This window comes from Mytilus galloprovincialis, chromosome 5 (genome assembly GCF_965363235.1).
Source record: "Mytilus galloprovincialis chromosome 5, xbMytGall1.hap1.1, whole genome shotgun sequence".
Taxonomy (NCBI): Eukaryota; Metazoa; Mollusca; class Bivalvia; order Mytilida; family Mytilidae; genus Mytilus; species Mytilus galloprovincialis.
In genome coordinates, this window is record NC_134842.1 from 27,761,178 (window position 1) to 27,780,083 (window position 18,906).

General features: G+C 31.1%; 1 protein-coding gene and 1 long non-coding RNA gene across 2 annotated transcripts in view; both read left to right on the forward strand.

Annotated features, from left to right (window-relative positions):
* Positions 1-18,906, forward strand: part of LOC143075531 (aspartate--tRNA ligase, mitochondrial-like) — a 250,634-nt gene that overhangs the window by 113,963 nt on the left and 117,765 nt on the right. The window lies entirely within an intron of this gene.
* Positions 15,953-18,538, forward strand: LOC143075532 (uncharacterized). The gene is made up of 3 exons (XR_012978338.1): positions 15,953-16,098; positions 17,501-17,674; positions 18,389-18,538. It is a non-coding gene; the product is annotated as an uncharacterized LOC143075532 (long non-coding RNA).

An 18,906-nucleotide genomic window follows, 5' to 3' on the forward strand; every position in this document is an offset into this window, starting at 1 on the left:
AAACATTTAAATCAGAATCAGAATCAGAATAATTTATTATAGTGTCACATACCAATATAAAACACAATGCATACATATAATTACATAATATGCAATTAAAAATTAAATATTACAATTAAAATATTGGTACCCAGCCAAATTACTGACTTACGAGACACTTTAAAAATATAATAACAAAAAAGTTTTAACTAAAAATGGTTGAATAGAATCATTTGACATTAAAAAAATTAATTTGTCCTGTAAATCAAGATCGTTAAAAGAATCACAAATATCACCAGATTTTTTCATTAAATCATATCTTAGATCTGCATAAAATTCGCACCCTATTAAAAAATTTTTTTCATCCTCAACACAATTATCTGTACAATATATACAAGTACACTCATTTAAAGGAATTTTTGGCTTGGTGTATCTACCCGTTTCAACTGCCAGTGGTAAACAGCCACTTCTAAAATTTGACAAACACGTCTATGCTGCCTGTTACGAACTAATTTTACATAATAATTGAATTCTAAAACATGTTTATACTCTCTATAAATACGTAATTTATTACCATTACATTGATTTCTGTCATTAAACATTTTTTCAACCCACTCATTTTTATCTTTCTCACATAGTTTAGATTTGATCTCTTGCAGTTTATGTTTGATGGAAAAAGTATCATTAATAACATTTTCAATACCTAAAATTTGTGCTTTCTTTATACAGTTTTTATCCCAAGACCTAGAACAATCCTTACTCCACACATGAACCCTCACTCTAAGAAAAAGTCGAAAAGTTTCCAAAATTTGTGCTGATTTCGTACTTTTAAGTCCCATATCACCTTGAATGGCTATATTTGACGCATTTGAAGCACTTCCTAAGAATAACCGACATGCTTTGTTCTGTATAACTTGTACCTCTCTCCAATTTGTATGTCCCCATATTCCAGAACCATAGTATAGAACAGGCTCAACTACAGACCTATATAGTTTCGTAAACACATCATAACTCATTCCACCACACGAAATAAATTTAGCATATAAGGCTGAAAGTGCTCTGCTTGCTGATTTAGTAATTTCTCGTACTGTATGTTTATAATCTAAAAATTCATTTAAATGTAGTCACAAATATCTGTAGGATGAAATATAATTAACTGATATATCTCCGCATTTAAATTCAACGGCAGATCTAGCAATGTTTTTATTACGAAAATGAATAACCTTCGTTTTTTCTGTATTTAGAGTCATTCTCCATTTCCTACACCAGGTGTTTAAACAGTCCAACATTCTTTGTAAATTCTGCTCATTTGGAGCTATCAACGCAACATCATCAGCGTAAAGAAGAATAGACACATTTAAGTCACCAATATCTACACCAGCATTAAGCGTGCATATACGTTGTTGATTTTTAAGAACATATAAATGATAGACTTTTCATTGTTAAATAATTTGCATTTTTGAATATAGCAATTAAGCAAGAGTCTTTCTACTTTATAGGCCGTAAGGTGACCTATAGTTGTTAATGTCTGTGTCATTTTGGTCTCTTGTGGACAGTTGTCTCATTGGCAATCATACCACATCTTCTTTTTTTTTATATTACTCGTTCCACATTAAAAATGTATTTTGTATCTGGCTAGGATGATGAACTGCACAACCATAACAATATTTTATTGATAGTTCGGCAACATCTTCTCTCAGTTAAGAAGCAAAGTTGACGTTATAGATACTAAGCATGAAACGAATACTTTTTTCGCCTACATCTATGCTGAAGTTGGATATACCTATAACGGTAAGGATGTATTCCTAGTCTTTTATAATAAAGAAGTTCAAATTCCGAAGATATATTTACTAGAACTATTTGAGGTATGGTGTAGATGTGTATGATCAAATTCCAGATAAAGAAAACTGTCAGCAATGTCTACATAGAAAGAGAATTAAAGAATGGTACTTTGTTAGTCACCAGTTTTGAAAATAAACAATTTGGTTCCCATTTTTGGTGTTCTGTTTCTACACAATTGGATGTTTCCCACTGTTTTATAGTTACACCACAGTAGAAACAAAATCACTCGATCTCCAATCCCTGTATGATAGAATCCGTTATAAGTTAAATGTTGTGGTTTCTGCACAATCTGTCTTGGTCAATTCTTAAATGTTTGTTCCCTGTCGACTTTATATAGTTTCGTCGGGTGTACAGGAATAAAGGAAATAATTTTAAGCATATTGAGTCTGTGTCTGTATCCATTTGTATTAAAAGATGGTCTTACTGCTGTAAAGTTTATGTCGTTTGTCTATGATTTGAAAGTAAGTTGACCAGTCTTCTCCACCTATTCTACAACTGATGTGGTCTGGTAGAGCGACAGTTTTAACTTTTAATTTTTAAGTCGTTCTCAGCTCTGTTTAAACCTAATGGTCCGGTTTCCGTATGACCTTTATACGATGAAATATTTCTATAATTCTGATATATCAGACCTAAATCCCACAATCAGGATGTACATGTAGTTGGTCTGGAGATTTGAAAAATTGATTATTACCAGATTGTCCGATTTCTTTAATAATAGCCTAATTTTATGACCTTAAGCACCTCGTTTGGAATATTTATCTGGCCAAGGATATTTTATTGCAATCGTTTTGGTTTAATCTTGTGTTTTTATACTCAGACAGTCTACCTGATGTACAATAATATCGACATCTCCGATTGTTAGCAAATCACCAAAAACAAATTTAAGACGCAATTTAAAGAAAGAATAAACGGTTAGAGAAATATAACACAAATCATAATTTCTTGAATATCACATTCCATCAAAAGACGTTCTTTTTATCGCTCCATTCCTCATGACCATACATATTCATCACATTGTATTGCTACATACCTCGTGACCACATTCCACGTGACCACATTCCTCGTAGCTATGCTAATCCTTGCTAATTCTTGCTAATTCTGTGCTGGTATGCCTATTACACTACTACTCCTACAAATGAACACATGGGAGCTTAATGAACAGCGGCAACTATTACATAGATTTGGAAAATCTTTATGGTAGACCATTATATCATATGAATGTATTGAGCTTTAAAAAAAACCCAGAACGATGAGTTGGATGATAACTTTTATATGGCCTTTTTGATTACATTTTATTTGGTATTTTTAATTTTATTTGATTCGAGCGTCACTGGTGAGTTTTTTGTAGACGAAACGCGAGGCTGGTGCAAAAACAAAATTTCAAAACAGGTGTCTGTCTATGAGAATTTTATTTACATATGTTATAACAGATTCCTGGCTCATTTTGGCTAATATTTGATCATTTGATCTACAGATATCAACAGCCTCACACATTTGCGGCTAACACAACGTTCATAGCGACACCATCAATTTAAAATATCTTCCGTATCAATACTTTGAACTAAAATCAATGACTGCGAAGAGTAAATATAAGCACTTCTTAACAATTTAACTTACATATATGCAAATATTATGAATTAATTTTGTATTCAGGACTTTAAGTAAACTATTCATACTGTAAATTGTGAATTTATGCTGAGTCATCATATCTAAGGGCCAGGAATTGGACATGTTGAAACTCATGTATCCTTCCTGAATACATTTTGGGGGTGTTTGTGTCCTGTTGATAACCCAAAAGTAAAGTAAGCTGTAACAACTTAATCTGCTTGTTTGTCACCATGGCATACAAAATACAAGCTAGAGATACAAAAATACCTCAACAAAACTTACAATAGTGTGTTCTATCCTGAATATGTACAAATATTCCAAATTGTTAGAAACTGCAGAATAATTTAGGAAATTTGAGGCCCCAGGGGCAAAACCCTTAGAAAATTGCCTACCCCCTGGGTCATAAAACAAATAATTTAACTTGTAAATGCTGTGACTTTATGTTTTTTAAGTTCTTGATATAGAAAACAATAACTTTGCTTGGAAGTTATGCAAAAATCAGATGCTAGCAGTCATCTATATAGTTTTAAGTGAATTTATATCTCAGACTGGTATTTGTATACATACAACTATTGCAAATATGGCTTTGTTTGAACACTTCTAGTATATTTATTAGGTAAATTGTGTCAGATATATGGTTACAGATGATACTGTTGTGACAAGAATTCAAAATTGACCATTTGAGGTAGAAAATGTGAACTTTAATTGACTAATAGGCATACACTCAGATGTGGACTGGAGACAGAGGCAGGATTGGATACTTTACATAATCTATAATGTTGTAATGATTGACTGCTAAACGTTAAAATTATGGTATTCTGAGATGCTTTGAAAAGGTTCAATATGTTATCAAAACAGTTTTAAACAGGTTCTAGGCGTTTTATATCAGAAAATGTGCAAAAAGGGTAAGCTGGCAATAATTAAAGTCTTGTTTTCAAATTCTTTTAAAAATTGAAACAGGGGAGGGGGTATAAAATGTTCAGTAAAAAAACCCTTAGAGTATACACAGTGATTTATTTCAGGCTTTATTTCTGATAAATGAGTATTAATGTGAGAAAAACTGATTTTATAGAGTTTTCTATTTGAATAAATGTTTGTATAGGTTGCACTTTGTAAATACAGCTGCTTCTCAAACCACGCCTCATTTGGGGAAATTTAGAATATTCATAGAAAATTAATTTTGTTTACATACTGGTTCCCAGTTATGCTCTCTGTGTTCCATCTCATAAAAATAACTTGGGATTGTTACCAGTAAATATGCATTTGCATATTGTTTACATTGAAATCTGTGGTAACCCTTCATTCGAGGAAGGGGTAGTTAAAAAAATTAGAGATAGTTTAAACTCTGGAAAGTTCAGGGCATATAAACGTTGAAAATATGCCGCACAGCCCTATATTTTGACCTTTGAAAATTTTTTTAGTGCATATGAACTTTCAATTCTAGGTTAAGATTTTTTTGTGTGAAAGGGGTCTCTTTCGGTATAAATTTATAACTAGAAGAATTTCTAAGGTTCGGATAGTTTTATTACCAGAGAAAAAAAACTCTGAAATATATCAAAATTATAAACATTAATGATAGTTCATGTAAAATATAGAATGGGATTTTGTCTATATGTGTTACATTTTAGTGTTATGTCGTTGTTCTCCTCTTATATTTAATGCGTTTCCCTCGGTTTTAGTTTGTTATCCCGATTTTGGTTTTTGTCCATGGATTTATGAGTTTTGAACAGCGGTATACTACTGTTGCCTTTATTTATACACATATTATATCACAGACTATTTTAATACAGTTCAAACAGTTTCTAATATAATAGTGTTACTATAAATAGTAGATACACATTTACTATGGAATGTTTATTCATTCAATCGTGTGGTGAAATGTACATCACATGTCACGTGTACTTTTAATTAATAAACCGGATTCTCTGACCGACATTTATATATAACGGTAATCAGTTTCATCGTGTTTACAATCAAATATAATTAAATGTATCTTAAAGTTACTTCTCGCAAGTACATGGTACTTTACAATTAAACTTAATAAATATTACAACATTTAAAAAGTATTTACTATGTCTGAATACCGACATATAAATTCTACCACGGATTTGCTAAAAACGCGCAAATCGCCAATGGAAATAATCCATGACTAACTATCATTTCTATAGTATAATATAATACAAACACTACAAATTATGCACTTACCACTTGTGGAGTGAGTTCTCCAGTAAATAAGGAACTTAGCACAAAGTAAATAAACTACATCAGAGTCCTGAAAACCAAAATACAAATATAAGAACGGACTCTTCGTAATCATATAAAATGCTAATCACATGACAATTGTATTTAATTCGTCTATAAAAAAATTGCATTACGCGGACATGTAACTCTTTATTCTTTTCACAATTTACTGTAACTTATCATACATGCCGCCATTTTTCTACATGCAGTATTCGTAAAATACTGTTATTACGATAACATTGCATAAATACGCTATGACCAGCGGCAAATATTACATTACTTTATAAAAATATGACCTACTTCTTTACCAAAATACGCTCATTCAAATCTTTCATTCTGGTGTTATAAACATGCAATTTGAAGAGTATTTACTCGAAAATAGGAAAGTTAACCAAATCTATTAATTCATGTCAAAATGTTAATAAAGAAGAAAGTGCAACTTACTAGTCATGTCTAGAAAACTGTAAAGCTGAATATAGTAATGCAATCTGTAAATATGGGTTTCTGATATAATATAATCTGAGTCAATAATTGACCTCTTTCACTGACCAGTGTCCAGGTAAATTCTGCCCAAGGTGCACAAAGGAAAACTCAATTTAACCGCCAATAACTAAGAACCAATCAAAACAAGAATTCAATTTCAACCCCCATGAATATGTATGAGTAACATTACTCAATACGTAAATTATATACTTAATCAATTTATAAAGGATAAATATCCTTTAGTAAAAATACTTTGCAAGAGTGAAATAATTAAACTACATAGTTATCAAAGGTACCAGGATTATAATTTAATACGCCAGACGCGCGTTTCGTCTACATACGACTCATCAGTGACGCTTAGATCAAAATAGTTGTAAAGCCAAACAAGTACAAAGTTAAAGAGCATTGAGGAATCAAAATTCCAAAAAGTCATGCCAAATACGGCTAAGGTAATCTATTCCTGGGATAAGTAAATCCTTAGTTTTTCGAAAAATTTAAAGTTTGTAACAGGAAATTTATATAAATGACCACATCATTGATATTCATGTCAACACCAAAGTGCTGACTACTAAGCTGGTGATACCCTCGGGGACGAAACGTCAACCAGCAGTGGCATATAATTTAATACGCCAGACGCGCGTTTTGTCTATATACGACTCATCAGTGACGCTCAGATCAAAATAGTTGTAAAGCCAAACAAGTACAAAGTTGAAGAGCATTGAGGACTCAAAATTCCAAAAAGTCATGCCAAATACGGCTAAGGTAATCTATTCCTGGGATAAGAAAATCCTTAGTTTTTTTAAAAATTTAAAGTTTTGTAACAGGAAATTTATATAAATGACCACATCATTCATATTCATGTCAACACCGTAACGACTCAATAAGAATTTGATAAGCAGATTTTTAATATAAATCAAAAGTGCAAATTACATAGTTTATGAAGCATGAAAAATCACTCTGCTACATATGAACTTTCAATACTAGGTTAAGATTTTTTTCAAAACTTCATAGTAAAAGTGGTACAGTTTTAGCCGTAAAATCAGTTCCTATGGGAAATTGCATTGTCAATATTCACAGAAAGGCAACCAGACTATAATGATATACCATTGCGTAATCTTACCTCAAAAACCTCACTTTCAACTTTACTTCGTGTAATTTCTATTGAGCATATCGTATGGTAAGCCTATCAGGACATTTTAATGATATACCATCGTACAATCTTAGCTGGACAACAGATACTTTCAACTTTACGTCGTGTAATTTCTATTTGGCCTATTGTATGGTAAGCTTATCGTGACATTATAATGATATAACATTGTTTAATCTTAGCTCAAAAACACGTACTTTCAACTTTACTTCGTGTAATTTCGAGTGAGCATATCATATGGTAAGCTTATCATGACAATATAATATGATATAACGAAGTGCCATCTTAGCTAAACAACACGTACTTTTAACTTTACGTCATTTTTTTCTAGTGAGCATATTGTATGGTTAGCTTATAATGACATTATAATGATATAACATTGGGCTTGTTTAGCTTTACTTCGTGTAGTTTAAAGCGACACGGTAGTATTTCCTGGCCATAGGGGATAATGATAGCATTTTTAGAATTTTAACCCATTTCTAACACTGCAAAAAAAAATTATACTTCCACAGTTACCTGAAGTACTTTCATTTTACTATTCAGAAATAGATTTGATTTGCTTTTAGGTCTTTTATCCTGCAGTGAATACAAAATTAAAAAAGATTTCCAAAAATTCCTTTTCTTCTGGAAAACTGGTTTGAGACTATAATCAACTGAGGACATATGATTATACATCACAAAATGAAGCTGATTAATGTATTGTTCCTTGGTGTCCAGTGGCAAATATGTCATGCATATTCACGACTATAGATGCAAAGTAGATCCATCTGAAGCAAATGCTTACAAATTAAGAGGGGTACTTTTCACAATAAGGCAGAGCGTTTGCTAGAGGTAAAACGAATGCCGTAATAGAATAGATTTGAACCCTAATGATCGAACTCGTAAGTTAAGCTATTAGCCCTCCTTTCCTCTTTTTCTCCACGATAGACGAATGCCATAAACGAATTAAAACGGCATGAATATTTACAACCAATAACGGCCACTATAATGAAATGAGATATGGCCTTTTTTTATAAATAAATTCCTATTGCAGCCAACATCTCTCGGTTCAGGACAGGTTATTATTATCTCAAAATACCGCCTGATTATCGATCGGAGATATTTAAAGCAACCAAAAGCACTTTGAATCAAACAAATTCTTAAATCGTAAATTAAAGTATTTTGCTGGGTGTTTTTTCCCGATCCTATTTCGGACCCCCTGATTTTAAGAGGGCGTATTCAATTAGTTATGCCAGATTAACTTTAAGTTAATTGAACCTCCACTTAAAGACCTACATCGGGTAAATAAGTTCGAGGTACAATAAGTAGACAATAGAAATTCTTTGTGAGATGAGATCGTCCAAGGTTTCTTAGATAATTATTTTGCATTGAATAACAATGAAAAATGCACGAGCAGGTTTGCAAGAAGCAGTAGTATCTTCCGCTAAATTTTAAAACTGTAATGATTTTACCTTCAGTCTTTTCATTCAGTCATCACCAAAGAGTCTTATGTGAAGAAAACGCGCTTTTGGTGTACCAAATCAATCATAAGCCAGGTTTCTTTAATGAATTTTATTTCGTTTCCTAAAATAAATTGTACGCATAACGCTTTTTGCCTTCTGTGAGATATAAATTCCAATATTTGGCAGGCAATCCCTTTATTTGTCAATATTTTTGAAAACCTACTTTCCTAAAAAGTTTTTGCTGAATATTCAAAAGGTCGGAATTCCATATAGACTATGCATATAACTACACATTTTTTGGTCTCGAGGTATTTTCTACTACAAATCGAGAAACTCCGTTTTCCAATTAAGGTGGTACCTAACACTACAGGGAGATAACTCTGTAAAATCAGATAAACGTTTTAATTACGTTGTGATGTTAAGGGAATATTAAGCTTCTCAATGATCAAATTAAGTGTTTGTCAAACTGCTATATTACCAGTATAATTTTCCTGATAAAACCGTTGGTTCAATTTTTTTGAAATTTTTATATTTTTATCAAAGTGTCAAAGTAAATACTTTGTCAAAATTTGACGAAAATTAAACGAGCCAAATTAATTTTAGCAAAAGTGTTGGGTACCACCTTAATATTATAATGAAACTTCTATACCATGGAAATCCATCCAAGACGCAATACATATGACTTTTAGTAGACCAATAATTGCTCTTGTTCCTACATAATTACATTAGATGTATGTTTCATTATACTACGTTATTTTGATTGGCTAACAGCAATTTCGTGTCATTATGAAATCAATCTTCATTTCAGATTGAATTGTAACATTCATGATGACACGAACTTCTACAATAAATTGCACATATAAATAAAAAAAATACTTGATATCAATCGTGTGTTATGATCATAGCAAAAAAATGTAATTTTAAGTATTGAATGCTTCTTTTAGTAATTTCATAGCATTGTTAAAGAACTGACCGTGCATACATTTTTAGAATGCTTCATACAAAATTTACTTCGGTCAAGGCTTTAACACTCCAATGAATTTACAAAATGAAGCATTCAATTCTTAAATAATGTGGACGTTGCAAATCAATTGAATTATAGGTTTGACCATGGTATTTCAGTTGATAAGCAAATCATAGTTTGACTTCTAGTCTATAAGCAAAATAATAAAGTCCTGTGATGGTATACGGATGATACGTATAATCGCCCGTCATAAACAGAAAGTAATGCTCAATATAATCTTTATGATCGCTATATTACGAAAAAAAATTCTTTGATCTTACTGAATGATAATCTCAATTTTCAGCACAGTAGAGTGATATGAAAAATTATCACTAGAAACTAAGGGTGCACGTGCTGTTGTCAAAGAAATGAATTACGTCGTCATAGGTAAAATTGCGATAAACAAATTATCATTGGTCATCTCAACTATAATCTATAAGAATATATATTAATGTTGTACTCTTTAAACTTACACGTAAACTCATAGCTTCTTATTTCTTTATGGTATAACCACAACTGAAGTTTTCCGAAAAATAACTACAAATGCACACAAATTAAGATAATTGAAAATACGGTGTCATGATTTGGTTCAGTAGTTTCATGGTTTCGTTCATGTTCAGCATGGTTCAGTTTTGTAATTCCTGTCTTTTATGATGGAAAAATCACAATAAAAAAAAACCCAGACATTATACGTGTTTAACCCCGCCACATTCTGTATATGCCTGCCTAAGTCAGGAGCCTATGATTTAGTGGTTGCCCTTTGTTGCTGTTGGTCATATGTTTTGATTGTTCTTTGATTTGTTCATCTCTTGTTTAGGTAGGTTGCACCACTGCCCCAGGATAAGGATGAAGAGTAGGCGCCCGATAACAAGTTTAACCCATCCTAATTATAATAATAATAATAAATACTTTATTTAAAGAGGGTAAAATCAGTAAGTACAATACTAACCTCCCCTGATGCCCTCTGAATAATTCAAAATATACAATAATATAACAAATACATTTACATACATACTTTTTATGCAAAACAAAAGGCGAAAACATACAGAATAGGTTCATGAACATATTTTGTTAATGTCATGTGTACAAGATAAATATATGGACTTTTCTTTGTAAAAAAGGTAAATTTCATCTGATAATTACATTTTTAGTTTAGAAACAAGAAATTATAAAAACTTTGTTTGAACTGTTCTATCGTTTCTATCTTTTTTTTATTTGAACAGGAATACTGTTCCAAAGAACTGTACCGGAATATTGAAATGTTTCATAAAATTTGTTTTCGGACGTGGTATGAAAAGACAAATATTGTCCGACGAACGCAAATAATATCTTGCAGTCACATTTTGGTTTTTATTAAAAATTTGACAAAGATAATAAGGTGCAAGACTATTTACACACTTATACATTAATACTTCTTTGTGATATGTGATTCTTGATTGAAAAGTTTTTTAAAATAAAGTGTTTGATGGTGTGTCATATGATTTGTTAAGAATTATTCTGGCTGCCCTTTTTTGCAATTTTAACATTTTTTCCATAAAAATTATTTAGATTGCATGTTTGTACAACAATAACTAAAAAGAGGAACTACATATCCATTATAAAATAAACATAAACCTTTTTGTGGAATATAATGCTTCAATCGATTAAGTAAACCTAGTCTAGAACTAATCACAGTACATACTTTGATAATTTGTTGATTCCATGAAAGACAATCATCGATTATGATGCCAAGTAATTTTTCACTGTTTACATTTTGTAAAAGAATTCCACTATAATTTTATCTTTGAAATATTTTGTATACTCTGAAGCTTTTTATGTGAACCAACTAACACTGATTTGGAATTTTTAATATTTAGAATCATATCATTATTTTCACAACACATTTTAAAAGTTGCTATTTCAACATTAAGTTTATCCCATATATCATCACCGGAATATGAAGTGTATTTAAGATTTGTTTTATCTGCTTACAAATCAGGCTTTGTATGATTTAGCTGAAGTGGCAGATCATTAATATATAAAAGAAATAATAAAGGGTCTAGAATACTGCACTGCGGTACAACTTTTTTTCTAAAGATATATTAGTATTTATTTTTACTTTTTGAGACCTGTTTGATAAATATGATTTAAACCATTCAAAAGAAAGAGCTATAAAAGCTTTGACCGAAGTACATTTTGTATAAAACGAAGGAAGAACATCATTCGAAAAAATATGCACACCGTCAACGCTTTTATACCCCTATGGAATTACAAAAAGAAACATTCAGTACTTATAATTACAATATATAGATAGTATCATCAAAATACGATTTCCTATCAGTATTTTCTTTATTTTACCTGTCAACTTTATTGTGGGACCTCGTGTCATCATGAATGTTACATTTTATTGTGTAATGAAGGTTAATTTTAGAGGGACGCGAGATTTCTGTTGGCCTATCAAAATATCGTATAGTAGTAAAGCATACATGCAATGTAATTATTTAATAAAAACATGTAAGATTTATTTTAATAAATACTAAATCGTCAGAATATTCTCTATTATAATCGAAACCTTTTTACATCAAAGCAAAAAAAAGCTTAAACGGGTTAAATGATACTTTACAATACTTTTATATGGGTAATTAGTTTAATTAGTAATTTCATTTATAGTTATTAAAAAGTTAAAATTAACTGTTGTCAATGTTAACAATTTGTACTGTGAAGGGTTGACGACGGTTCCCTCTCGTTTTGTTATTTTTGTTGCTGGGTTACTGTATCATGGGCGTACAACAATTTTTATTTATTATATAATTGATCTGGTTCAAAATAAAAACAAGTGATGTATATTTTCCTGTAAAAAAATATAGACAAATATTTTTGTTTTACAAGCTGCTACGTTTTGCAACTTTAGGTAAATAACGCAGTTGTTGTATACATTAAATCTTTCGAAACATACAAAAGTAAAAATGTATAATGTACGGATTGCTAATTACGCCCACCAAATTTGGTAAAGAAGGCTTTTCCCCCTTCTTAGTCAATCAGAAAATATGTGTAACTTCTTTTTGTCACAAGCGCTATCAAGCAAACTGTTAGTATTGACGTGAAACGAATATTTATTAATTTGGATCTAAACCCTGACTAATATTTGACAAAAGTTCATGATGAATTTCTAAACAAACAACTCAACTATGTAAATCGCATGAGGAGGGAAATCTAATAACCTAAAAATGTTACTATGTTTTCTCGTTCTCTTCAAAATAGGAATTTCATACGAGATACATATAAAATAAATGAACATTGTCGGAAAATTAAAACGAAACAATATTCGTATGAACTTTAGAAATAGGACAAAAAGCGATACTCGCCAATTAGAAATTTGTTTTCCAGTAAATCGCATATAGCAAAGAGGTCCCTAAAACGAACTGGTACGCAACAGGAATATCCACATTACCGTTTCCTCAAAATGGAAGCGAGATAAAGTCCCTCTTTTATATGTGTTCCTATTATTTGTTCAATCGTTGACTGATTGCAGGATACTAGTTAAGTACAAATCGTTTCTGTGAAAGATATTTGCAACGGTTTTTTTTAAGTATAAACTAGAACACACAGAACAACTATTTAGTATGAATATGAGTTGGGGTAAAACATACAACAAAATAAAGTGTACAAAAATGATGTTGGAAAATTAATGACGGCTCCGAGTTATAGTACAAGTTGTGCTATGTACTGTTTGAAATCTTAAAAAAAACCTTTACTCTACGATCCAAGAATAAGGAATACATTAGAAATGCGTTTAACAAGTTTATAGTAAGATGGTCTTTGATTTTAAAAACACTTTTTTGTTGTCTAAGATTTAGGTGATATTAGAATTAACTCTGGTAGACTTGAGATATTTCACGACTTTGAATGGGGTACAGTTTATTCTGGAAACTTTGATGATTATGCTGCCACGGTAGCGTGTAGACAACTTGAGTACAGGTAAATACATTAGTTGTAATACATTAATTTTATCCAGTCTTTTTAAGAAATGTTGAGTTTACATGTATGTATATCCGAATAATTTCAAGTGATAGTTGCACGATTAAATTTTTTACTCTTTCTTCAAATTTTCTGGCTTACAGTTAATCTGAGGTGTTGTAAAATGTGTTACTAAAGAATGACAATGGGAATATATTTTGCCTTTAAGGAGAACAGAGTCTTCCGGAAATACAACGAACCATCCCTCCCATTTTCCTGTATTAACGTAAATTGTTGTTATTATTCTCTATGATTCTGATTAGCAAATATACTCAGCATTGTCTTAAACCATCTGTGTGTGTGTAGCATAGTACACGTAATGGTGATGACCAGAATAATGAAGAGCGTGTAGCTCAATTTGCGGAGGATATAGTTTTTTCGATGTTCTATCATAGTCACTAATGATTTGAAATATAAATTACATACGCAGATATGTAATGTTTAGTAATTGTAATTATCTAATAACCATCTTTAAATGAATCATAATTTTGAATATTCCTTTTTGATTTCTTCGAAACATTATAACATAGATAACCGATTCCTAAAAAACAAATATTCCATTCCAAAAGTATGAATAAAGAGCCAGCATAAGGAAACAATAGAACCGAAAAACATTTTTAAATCTATACTTATGAAGGTGAAACATTTGATGATAATATGAATTTACTATATTGATAAGCCAATGTGCTGTGTGTTTAGGTTACGGGTTTTAGGTATATCAGTACACATTGTCCAGCATATTAAAGGTAGATACCGAAAAAGTCAATCCGACAGCAACTTTACCAGTAAGTCTAACCAAATAGGGCATTTAGAGATCATCTACATACAGAAATAGGTTTTGTGTTTCATTTTTTTTAAATAATTTTAATTTTAGCTCTGGAATATCCTTAGGAAACATAGTACGTAGTGGCGGAGGAAAGATTTGGCTGGATGATATAAAATGCACTGGCGAAGAGAGTAAACTAACTGATTGCAGTATAGAAAAATGGGGAGCTAAATATCGTTCTCATAGTGATGACGTAGGGATTTTATGTAGTAACGACAGTGCAAGTATGTTTTACGTTTCAATAGATTACTAGGAGTTTGAATTGTGCCAAAGATGATCATAACAATTAAGTCAGACACGCAATCATTTAAATAGTATAAAGTTGTGATAGTATTTTAGAAATGTATTAAATGATTTATATTCAAGCCTACATGGAGTACTGTACTTGTAAATATCAGTGACTATTTCCGACATTTTCGATAATTAAATATTTTGATCGTATCGTCTATCTTGTAATTCTTTTATTTGAAAATCTGAATAATCTGTTTTTTTTATCTAATAGATATTAACAAAAAGGGATGAGATGTATTTGACTACAGATTGCCTAAAACATTGATCTCAAAGAGAGCCTTAGAACATCATGGTCAGGACTATTTCATTCAAAAGTCAACTGAGATTCAAAAAACGAATTTAAACTGGAACTTCTTGCTAATCTCGAACACTTTAATTTGTCGGCTCTTTGATAGGGATAACTTTTATGTAGATTGTTTGTTTGTCCTTTGTATTATTAGATTTTTAGAAAATTGATTGCCTTATTAACCGTTTAGTTCAAGATCCATAATGATTGTACATATATATTAATATAAGACAAAATCTACGTCATAAATAATGTAACTCTATGGGTCATTATTTTGAATTATTCCGTTGGTATTCTTTAAATATACAATGAGCACAAGTAACCACGTGATTTTCCCACTCCTTTTAACAGATATAGAAAGATGTGGTATGAGTGTCAATGAGACAACTCTCCATCCAAATAACAATTAATAAAAGTAAACCATTATAGGTCAAGGTACGGCTTTCAACACGGGGCCTTGGCTTACACCGAACACCAAGCTATAAAGGGCCCAAAACTTAGTAATGTTCAACCATTCAAACGGCAAAACCAACGGTCTAATCTATATAAAAACGAGAAACAAGAAACACGTATGAACTACATAAACAAACGACAACTACTGTACATCAGATTCCTGACTTAGGACAGGTGCAAACATTTACAGCGGGATTAAATGTTTTAATGGTACCAAACCTTCTACCTTTTCTGAAACAATAGTATAACATCACAACATAAAAAAACACACTACAAAATATCGATTGAAAGGCTTAATAGTCTTTTTATAAAATGGTAATATTGTAGTCGTTGATGGTAGATGGTTATCATGGGCGACTTGGGATGAATGTAGCAAGAGTTGCGGCAATGGGATTCGGACAAGGTCTAGAACATGTAATAATCCATCTCCGTCTAATGGTGGTTTGCCATGTAAAGGTGATACATTGGAAGCACAACTTTGTAATAAGATGTCATGTCCAGGTATGTGTATTTCATCAAAATACTACTTTGTAATTTACAATGTTAATCAATGTTTATCAACTTTTTGATGTTTATTATCTGAAATATCAATGAGGCTTATCTAATATATTTGAAAATATTGATTAAAAGCTCTATGTATGTATATATATTTTTCTCCAGAGTTCGAATTTAAACATGTCTTCTAATTTTTAGTTAAATCATTTGGAAAATTTCTTTGAGAATCAATACGAATTCGTGTATTATGTTTCCCCCATTCCGTTTGTCAACAAAAGTAAATCAAAGTTTATTTTTGAAATACGATAAATGATTATTGCAATACAATCTGATTTGACATGCATGTACATTTACCAAAAAATGTATGCTTCTATATGATATAGTGTGCACATTTTCAGCAAGATTTGTTTATAACAAATTTTGTCTATTCTGTGATACTATTAGTTGTATTTTTTTTTCAAATCTACCACAAAACCTTTTTTTTTTTTATCAAGTTGAAGTCCAGTGAAACAATTTACTTCTCAAAATAATGACGTTATCATATTGACGGTGCAGGGACAAGATGCAGTAAAAACTGTACACATGATTTATTACTTTACGTCTTCAAATAGTTCTGCGCATTAATTGAAAGATGTTTTCATGCGAATACTACATTTGTAAAACCTCAGCGACTAACCCAGCAATCACAGCAATTGCATTCCTTGATTATATCGTCCATGTATCACTTATCCCCTAAAATCGTTAATAAGATATCGTAGTTAACAGATACAAATGCTAAATAATTATCTGTATTGTCTGTGGATTACATATTTCGAAGAAATATTATTAATATATTATACATTTGAAGCAGCAAAGTTAGAACTTGATTATTTGAAACTCAATGCGGTCTCAAAATAAAAGTTCAAACTAGTTATATGTATCCACCCGGAGTATCTTAGTTTTCCCGCTTCTGCTTTGTTATCATGTTGCATGATTAATTTTCCTGTCTTAATGATTATTACTTCATCTTTTTTTCTCATTCGTTTAGTTGTCAGTGCTTCTTCGACCCATTGGTTTGGATTTTGCCATGGTATTTTGTTTTTATATTAGAAAAAAAACCAATACCAGTATTAACTTGTGTATCTCACCAGAAAGCATAATAATAATAGTTATCAAAGGTATTAGGCTTATAATCTAATACGCCAGACGCGCTTTTCGTCTGCATATCATCAGTGACGCTCAGATTAAAATAGGTAAAACACCAAACAAGTGCAAAGTTGAAGAGCATTGATGACTAAACATTCCAAAAATAGAAGTTGTGCCAAATACGGCTTAGGTTATCTATGCCTGGGACAAGAAAGTCCTTAGTATTTCGAAAAATTTATACTTTTGCAAACAGAAAATTTATCATATTTGTTTATACATGTAGTTGTAAATGGTAACTGGTCTGTGTGGACACAATGGACAGACTGTAGCATGAGTTGTGGCAACGGCTTTCAGACACGATCCCGTAGATGTAATGATCCATCTCTGTCTAATATTCGTTTTTCATGCCATGGTGATACATTTGAGGCAAAACTTTGTAATAAGATAGAATGTCCTGGTATGTATATTTGCTCCTGCGTTTTAAAGTTGTACATAACACTACAGGTAGATAACTCTGTAAAAATCAGAAGAAAGTTTTGATTAAGTTCAGGAAACATTAAGATTCTCAAGAATCAAAATTCGTGTTAGTCAAACAGCTCTTTGTCCATCGAAACTTTTTCGATCAAGTGTGTGGTTATTTTAAAAAAAACAATTTTTCATGTTTTTGTCATATGGTCAAAAGTAAACATTTGGTAAAAAATTAATGAATATTAAACAAGCCAAATTAATCTTAGCGAAGGTGTTTAGCACCACCTTAACACATTATTGTTGTGTCATTTAAAACAAAATAAGAATGGGTAAAAGGTAAATTATAAGTCATTTTTACAAAGTTTAAAGATGTTAATGCTATGTATTTATTATCATTAAATTGAATAAAAGGACAACTGCTAAATATTCTTAAAATATTATTAAAAAGAGCAGTGTAAGTTGATTTTATATACTTCGATTAGTTCTTTCGTTTGAATCGTTTGCAGAAAAATATTCTGAGGATATTCAATTCTGTTATTCATTTCTTAGTCTAATGCAATCTTCGGCGCAGAGATCATATCCGTTCCGTTCAATGCTTTGTAACACTATACTCAATATGATAGTATTGCTGAGCATGTCACAGTATGTAACGGATATGAACTCTGCGCCGGAGATTGAGTATAATGATGAAGTTCCTTTATAGTTATTGGTGGTAATTGGTCATCATGGACAAATTGGACTGACTGTAGCAGGAGTTGTGGCAATGGAATTCAGAGACGATCCCGTAGATGTGATGGTGGTTTTTTATGCCAAGGTGATGCAATGGAAACACAGCTATGTAATAAGAAATCATGTCCAGGTATAGATATTTACATAACCATATCAACACTATAATAATTTGTACATGTAAGTGTTATTTATAAAAAAGAGACAAATTGTCCTGTGTATATCTGTACGATTTAAAGACGAATTTGTGGCGCAAGTTTGTAAACAGATGAAATTCTAATTGAGATACAAAGTTGAAAAATATTGAACATTTTGAAAACCAACAATTGATGGTTACCCAGAATTATATTAAAAAGAGTTTACAAACATTGTTCAGATAAAATGTATAAATAAATTGGCATGTAAACACATTTTTTCTTCTTCTTTAAACTTGGCATATCTTATGAAATTTAAATGAGTCTACACCTATATTATAGTTTCCTTCTAATACTTATG